This window comes from Chrysochloris asiatica, unplaced genomic scaffold (genome assembly GCF_000296735.1).
Source record: "Chrysochloris asiatica unplaced genomic scaffold, ChrAsi1.0 scaffold00222, whole genome shotgun sequence".
NCBI classification, from domain to species: domain Eukaryota; kingdom Metazoa; phylum Chordata; class Mammalia; order Afrosoricida; family Chrysochloridae; genus Chrysochloris; species Chrysochloris asiatica.
In genome coordinates this window covers 3,132,025-3,140,490 of record NW_006408740.1, presented here as the reverse complement: position 1 = coordinate 3,140,490, position 8,466 = coordinate 3,132,025, and the positions used below count along the sequence as shown (strand labels likewise).

The window sequence follows — 8,466 nt, the reverse complement described above, 5'->3', positions numbered from 1 at the left end:
GGCATAGTAAGCCATGTGGTCATCAGATTCAAAATGGCCAAAACCAGTCCATTTCAACTCACTAATGCCTACCATATCGATGTTTATGTGTTCCATTTCATTTTTGACATTTTCCAATGTTCCCAGATTCATACTTCCTACATTCCATGTTCTAATTTTCAGTGGGTGTTTACAGCTCTTTTTCTTCATTTTGAGTTGTGCCCCATCAGCAAATGAAGGTCTTGCGGGCTTTTCTCCCACGGGCTTTACTCCATTCGCGTCATCATGGTCAACTCTACTTTGAGGAGGCAGCTTTTCCCCAGTCGCATTTGGAATGCCCTCCAACCTGAATGGCCCATTTTTGGCACTATATCTGACAGTGTTTCTTTGCTGTTCATAAGGTTTTCAGTGACTAAATATTTGGAAGTAGTTTGTCACTCCTCCCTAGTCTTCATCTGGAAGCTCATCTGAAACCTGTCAACCATGGGGGACACTGCTGGTATTTAAAATACCCATGGCATAGCTTTCAGAATCACAACAACTCACAAGACACCACAGTATGACAAACTGACAGATGAGTGGTGGCCAACAAACGTAGTCCTCAGGAAATGGAATATTGGACGGTCCTGTTTATATTTTTAGAATTTATTTTATTTTTGGTGCAAATACACACAGTAGAACATAAACCCATTCAACAATTCCTACCAGTTCAATGACACTGGTTACATTCTTAATGTTTCATCACGATTCTATTTCTCCCTATAATCATTTACTTAGACTCACCGCCCTCTAATCTTCTCACCTATGTTTTAAGTTACTATAGTAATTTAATTGCATATAGATAATTAAAATAGCACAATACTTAAGGAGAACATGCTTTACATATTGAAGGCTATGGTCTTTCATCTTGAGGCACTCACTCATCTCTGCCAAGAAATTTGGAAGACAACTATCTGGCCGACTGATTGAAAGAGATCTCTTTGGAATGGATACAAATACAGATCATTGGATAATATCTTTGATATCCCATGCAAGTAAAGTTTTCCTAAAGGTGATTCAGAAAAGGCTGCAAGCATACATTGACAGAGAACTTCCAGAGGTTCAAGACAGATTGAGAGGAGGCCATGGAATGAGGGATATCATTGCTGATGTCCGATGAATCTTGACTGAAAGCTGAGAATATCAGAAAGATGTTTACCGGTGCTTTATTGACTATACAAAGGCTTTCAATTGTGTGGATCATGACAAACTATGAACAACATTGCGAAGTATGAGTATTCCTGAACGATTATTTGTGCTCATGAGGAATCTGTACCTGGTCCAAGAGGCAGTTGTTAGAACAGAAAATGGTAACACTTTATGGTTTAAAAAATTAAGAAAGATTTGTGACAAGGTTGTAGTCTTTCACCACACTTCTTCAAACTGTATTCTAAGTAAATAATTTGAGAAGCTGGGTTAGAAGAAAGATGTGGCATCAGGATTGGAGGACAATACATTAACAACCTGCGGCATACAGATGATACAACCTTGCTTGCTGAAAGTGAAGAGGACTTAAGATATTTACTGATGAAGATCAAAGAGCAAAGCCTTCAGTATGGATTGCATCTCCATGTAAAGTAAACAAAAATCCTCACCACTGGACCAATAAACAACATTCTTATCAATGGAGAAAAGATTGAAATTGTCAAGGACTTCATTCGTCTTGGATCGACTATCAACACTCATGGAAGGAGCAGTCAAGAAATCAAACGATGTATTGCATTAGGCAAATCTGCTGCACAAGACCTTTTTCAAGTGTTGAAGAGTAAAGATGTCAGCTTGAGGACTAAAGTGAGCCTGACTCAAGCCATGGTATTTTCAGTAACATCATCTGCATACAAAAGCTGGGCAGCGAATAAGGAAGACCATAGAAGAATTGATGCGTTTGGCTTATGGTGTTGGAGGAGAATATTGAAAGTGCCATGGGCTGCCAAAAGGACCAACAGATCTCTGTTGGAAGTAGTGCAACCAGAATGTTCCTTGGAGGCCAGGATGGCCAAACTTCTTCTTCCTTCAGTATCACTGGCTCTTGATAATATGCTACCTCTTGAAATGGTTGAACATCGACCATTTCTTTTTGTACAGTGACTGTATAGTCCTTCCATGTTCTTTTGATGCTTTCTATACTATACATTCAAAGATTGAAGTTGTCAAGGACTTCATTCTTCTTGTATCAGCCACCAACACTCATGGAAGCAGCATTCAAGAAATCAAATGACATGTTGCATTAGGCAAATCTGTTGCATTAGACATTTTTAAAGTGTTGAAGAGCAAATATTTCAGCTTGACAAGGATCATTCCCACCCCCTCCATACACAGAGTAGACAGGGATGGGCAACTTGGACATTGGCTACTCAAAATGGGGGTGGGGAGAGAGGGCTACAAAGGCAAGATGTAACTGGCTTACAAGTTTTCAAGACGGAACCTAGATCCAGAAGGTGGGAAGGAAGGTAGAATCTCCACTGAGTAGTATCCAATCTGTCTAGGCAGGGCTGATGAATGAAATGTGGATAGGCCTCTTGTGATACAATAGCAAATAACTGTTATCAGGATTGATTGTGAGGGTTGTAAATGTAAAGGTAGAAGTTTTGTAGCAAGGAGGGGGAGTGATTAACTTTTCAATCTAGGAGCAGAGGTGCCTGGGACCATCAATGGAAAAGAGCAGAGAGTAGGACCCTACCCAGAGAAGCAGTGATGCCTAAGATGGAGGCAGAGATGATGACGTGGAGAGATGGAGAAAATGGGGACTTTAGACACAGAGAGGGAGAGGGGCTGTGTGCTGTTGACCGGGTGTCAGGATTGTAGTGTATACCCTTTGGTTGGTTGATGATGCATGGAGGGGACTTTAACCATGGCAATGAAATGATATACAATAGGATGAATGTAAAACTAATGTTTTCCCATGTAAACTATCACATAATTCACAATAAAACATTAAAAAAAAAGTCAGTTTGAGAACTAAGGTGTGCCTGACCCAAGGCTTGGTATTTTCAATAACCTCATATGCATGTGAAAGCTGAACAGAAAAGAAGGAAGACTGTAGAAGAATTCATGCTTTTAAGTTATGGTGTTGGAGGAGAATACTGAAAGTGCCATGGGCTGCCAAAAGAACCAACAGATCTGTGTTGGAAGAAGTGCAGCCAGAGTGTTCCTTAGAGGCCATGATGGCCAAACTTCATCTCTCATTCTTCAGACATATTGTCAAGAGGGACCAGTCGCTGGAGAAGGATATCATGTTTGGTAAGGTGGAGAGGGTCAGAGAAAAAGAGAAAGAGCCCAGCAAGATGAATTGGCAAAGTGGTAGCATCAGTGGGCTCAAGCGTGGCAACAATTGTGAGGTTGGCCCAGGACCGGGCAGTATTTTGTTCTGTTGTGCATAGGGTTGCTACAAGTCAGTACCAACTCTATGGCACCTAACAACAACAATAACAACAATATTCAATATTTTACCCATGAGATCCTTCAATAGTCCAAGTCTAGGCTTGGATTATTTTTTTCTTCATTTCTTTCAGCTTGTGAAATTCTGAGTGTGTTCATTCCCTTTTGATTTTCTGGAGAGATCATTAAACCGAGCACAGGATAATGAGAGGAAAAGATGTGTGTGGCAAGAAGTGAGAGGAAATGCAGAGGACCACCTTCCATAGGTCTCAATGTTACTACCAGGTGTCACTGAATTGAATCCATTTATATTCGCTTAGAACTGCGTTCCACAGAGTTTTCAATGGTTGATCTTTCAGAAGTAGAAGCCAGGTCTTTCTTCTGAGGTACCTCTGAATGAACTTGAACCTCCAACTTTAGGTTAGCAACCTAGCATCATATAATTAGCCACTTATACCATCCAGGGACTCTAATGCTTCCTCTACTGACCTATAGTCCAGTATTTGAAAATTCTTTGAAATGGCAGCCTCTACATGAAATTTAAGGTTAAAGTTATTGAATTTAGGTGTCAAATTAAAAGAAAGATGATGCTATTTTAATTTCATTTTAACATGCTTCTCTTCTATGAATTTTGCATTCAAATGTTTTACATTTGCACTTATATAAAATGCATGACTAAATTCATGATAAAATTAATAGATTATTTGCACAGTATGTTATATCTTTTATTCTAATTTCAGCCTATTAAAAGCAAATTCTGTAGTTTAACAAATTCAGTCTTCCATTTTATTGAAATAGACAAGACTTTTCACTAGCAAAAACTGAAATATAAATGTGTTTGCACATTTATATTTTTTTCCTGAATCACTCAGTAGGATAATTTGTGGTAAATTTTGTTCCTTTTCATCAAGAGTAATAGTTAGACTATAATTCCCTATATAACACTTTTACCTGTCCTTAACCCTGAAAATTTCTCTTTCTTCAGAAAAACCTTCCTGGAATGGGGACGCAGAATCAGGCTGCTATAACTGGATGGGATAGCTTGGAGATTGGATTAAACCTTTATTGTTTATCATTGAAAGAATTATAGAGTCTGCTGATTTGCTGTGGATATGCTTTGTGTTAGAGCCCCTGGGTGGTACAGCATGCTTAGCTGTTAACCAAAATGTTGAAGGTTCAACTCCGTACAGAGACATCTTGAAAGAAAGAACTGGTGATCTACTTCAGAAAAACCAGCCATTGAAATCCCTGTGGAGCACAACTCCACTCTGACACACACGGGTCACCATGAGTTGGAATCAACTTAGAGACAACTGGTTTTTTGATTGGTTTTACTGGTCTATTTTGTGTGTCTCTGGTTATTGTGTAGGTAGAAATTATTTGGTATTCCAGTGGGGCTAGGGAAGAATGGGTTAAGAGTAGAATGAGATTATTGTGTTTTTAATTTAATATTCTGGATGTCCACAATGAATATAGTGCTAGTCCCATCTACCCACAAGTAGTTTTTGGAGATAAGGAATTTGGGAGTATTATCCTAATCTTTAAAGTAATAACCTCCTTGGCACATTCTGAAATAAAACAAGGCCAGCCTCTATAACGGAATAGAAACATGCAACTCTGAGTGATAATTTATAGCTTGTTGTTATTGAGGCCAGGTCCTGATTGTGTTGGCCTAAACATTCAGAGGCCTGGTGAAGTGATTGCCAGAACCCCTGCTAAGTGAACAAATATACCAGAATTCCCAGAATACCTGGTGGACTTTGCTGGTTAGTATCTCTGGATGGCACTTTGAGAGCCTGTGGTCTTTAACTTCCCTAAAGGACTTACCTGGATAGACAACCTTTAGCTTATCTGGGACACAACCTCTCATTTGCAGAATTTTTTTTTCATTGCCATCCTCATCACCAAAGTTAATTTGTGTCTACCATCTAGCCAGTGAGTACTTCTCCCTTCACTACCCCCCTGGTATTCATTGCTGTTGTTGTTACTGTTAAGTGCCGTTGAGTTGGTTCTGACTCATAGCAACCTTGTATAGGGTTTCTGAGGGGTGACTGGTGAGTTTGAACTGCTGACCTTGCAGTTCAAACTGACCTTGCAGTCCAATGCTTATCCTACAGAGCCACACCAGTAGACATTATAGAATGTTTCTTTTCTTGATTTTTTACTATGGTGGTCTCATACAGTATTTATCCTTTTGTGATTGACTGATTTTACTTAGCATAATTCCTCCAGGTTCATCCAGGTTATGAGGCGTTTCACAGATTCATCATTATTCTTCAGTGTTGCCTCGTATTCCATTGTGTGTATGTACCAAAGTTTGTTTAACCATTCTTCTGCTGACGGGCACTTAGACTGTCTCCATCTTTTTGCTATTATGAATAGTGTTGCAATGAACATTGGTGTACATATACCTTTTTGTGTTATGGCTTATTATTTTTTTAATATAAAACTATTTATTGACCACTGTTCACCAGTATTTACAATAAAGTAAACAATATACAATTAGATTAACATTTGCATTACTACAAAGTTACTTTTCCTGGTTTCATCTGAACCAGTAACTAAATACTGAGAAGATTGAACTTACATGTAAGGAATAGGTTGGGATAAAACAAAAACCAAAAAAAAAAAAAAAACAAACCCCAAAAAACACCCAAGCAGACCAATAGTTTACAAGATTGTTCACCCATTTATGCCAACAGGTCCTAATCGGCAATGTTTCTAACTATCGTATTAGATACCTGTGAGGTATTAGATATTAATACCAACAAGGTATTAGACATTCCATGAATCGTGACCTTTTACTGAAACACAGGGATTCCAACTTTCTGTAAAGGAATGGCTCACTAAATGGATCAAAAGCTCACTTAACTCAACTTTGTTTGGCTTATTTAAACATTATTTGTCCAGTTTTCTTACCTGGATAAGGAGGCTTTTAGCAGAAGTAAGATTTCCCATTTAGGGAATTTGCAAATAAACAGTTTCAATTACATGACTATCTCGATAATGATGTTTCAAGTTGTCCAATTAATTACTAGATCATTTATTTGATTTGAAAGCTTATGGCTTAGAATTGTTTTCAATTTTACTTGAGATCTAGTTCTTGAGTTGTGCAGAATGATAGCATCACTGAAACAATACAAACTTACCCATGGCTGTGAATGCCAGTTTTGTACAGAAGTTTTGTTTTGCTGAATGTAAAATCAAATCAAATACATTTACATATACACAAAAACAACCCCAAACCCAGAATGGTCCTTAGGCATATATTTATGGGTTAAACCCAAGTTCTGATTCAGTAATGACTAGTTAAAATTTCCCAATATTTAGAAAAGCTATTCTCTAATGCACAGAAAATAATACAGCTTGGTATTGAATGGTTTTTTTTTTTTTCCTGATAAATGAAGCACTACAGAAATCTTCTTTGTTCTAAATAACTAATGCTATTGATGCAACAACAACAACAACAACAGCAAAACCCTACAGATCCCCCAATACTACTTCAAAACAAACATATCAAATTTGATTTTCACTAGAATGTAGCTTCATTTTCTGGGCAAGAATGCCAAGTTAGTGTCTCTTCATAAAACGCAATTACAATTTGAGGTCATTTCATGTTTGGCCTCTTTTGCCAGCACCAAGTCTGCCTCATCTGAATCCTTCCATTTCATGAGAAACATTAATTCTCCACTGCTGTTTGTGGCACCAATTATTCGCTCAGGATCAAGACCTCTGGCAAAGCCCCTTGGTTTGTCAGCAGCATCTCTTTTTTTTCTTTGATTTGCTGTCATCAGATTCACTGTCAGATAAAGATTTCCTTTTTGTACCATCTTTTTCCTTACCAGCTTTTTGAGAATTCAGGAATGCCTCAATTAATTCTGGACAATCTAAGTTTTCTTCAGGTTCCCAAGTATTATCAGCATCTGTAAATCCCTTCCACTTCTGGAAATACTCCACTTTCCCATTAACTACACGTCAGTCTAGCACTTTTTCTACCACAAACTCTTCGGGTTCTGCTTCTTCGACATTTTTACTCTCTCCATTCTGTTTCTTTCCCATTTTTTGCAATGCAGCTTTATCCGAGGCCATTTTTTATTGCAGACTTGAAGAGCTATTCACCACCTCCGAGCTACTCCAGCTCCTGGGTCTCTGGCCCTGAGTGCCTCCTGCTGGAGCCACATAGGAGGAGGAGGAGGAGGAGGAGGCTGGGGAGCTGTGCACTGGGCCACTGCCGGGAGGAGTGGCTCTTATTTTTTGAGGATGCTGCTGGAGGATAAGCACTGGACTGCAAGGCCACTTGAATTGCAAGATTGGCAGTTTAAACTCACCAGCAGTTCCTCGGAAACCCTATACAGGGTAGCTTTGAGTCAGAACTGACTCAATAGCATTAACAATGATAAAAATACCAAGTAGAAGGATTGCTGGATCATACCGTAGTTCTATTTCCAACTTTTTGAGGAAGCACCATACTATTTTCCACAGTGGTCCAACCAGCAGTGTAGGAGGGTCCCAGTTTTTCCACACCCTCGCCAGCTATTTGTTGTTTTTCTGCTTTGTTTTTTTTTTTAACTTTCCTGTTCATGCTGTGGTGAAATGGTATCTCATTATTGTTTTTATTGCATCTCTCTAATGATGTGGCTCCACAGAATAAGCACTGGACTGTGAACCATAAGGTCATCAATTGGAGCCCGCCAGCCACTCCAAGGGAGAAAGACAAATCTATTTTCAAAATCCTACACTGAGTCAGAACCAATTTAATAGCACTTAGCAACAACAATGGCTAATGAATAGGAAAAAGATGAGGCTTTCTGTTCCTGTAAACATTTAAGCTTGGGAATCCAATATAAGATTGCTATGAAATGGAACCAACTTGACAGCACACCCCAGCAGGAGCAATGGCAATTGATCTCAAGCATTTCTTTATGTTTGTTTGCAGCCTGTATGTCTTCTTTGGTGAAGTGTCCATTCATGCCCTCCGACCATTTCCTAATTTGATTGTTTGTCCTTTTCTTGTTGAAGTGTTTTATAAATTTTAGAGAGTAGTCCCTTGTCTAATATGTCATTGCTATA

General features: G+C 38.8%; 1 pseudogene; it reads right to left on the bottom strand.

Annotated features, from left to right (window-relative positions):
• Window positions 1-6,928: 6,928 nt before the first annotated feature.
• Window positions 6,929-7,485, bottom strand: LOC102832820 (annotated as a pseudogene).
• Window positions 7,486-8,466: the final 981 nt, after the last annotated feature.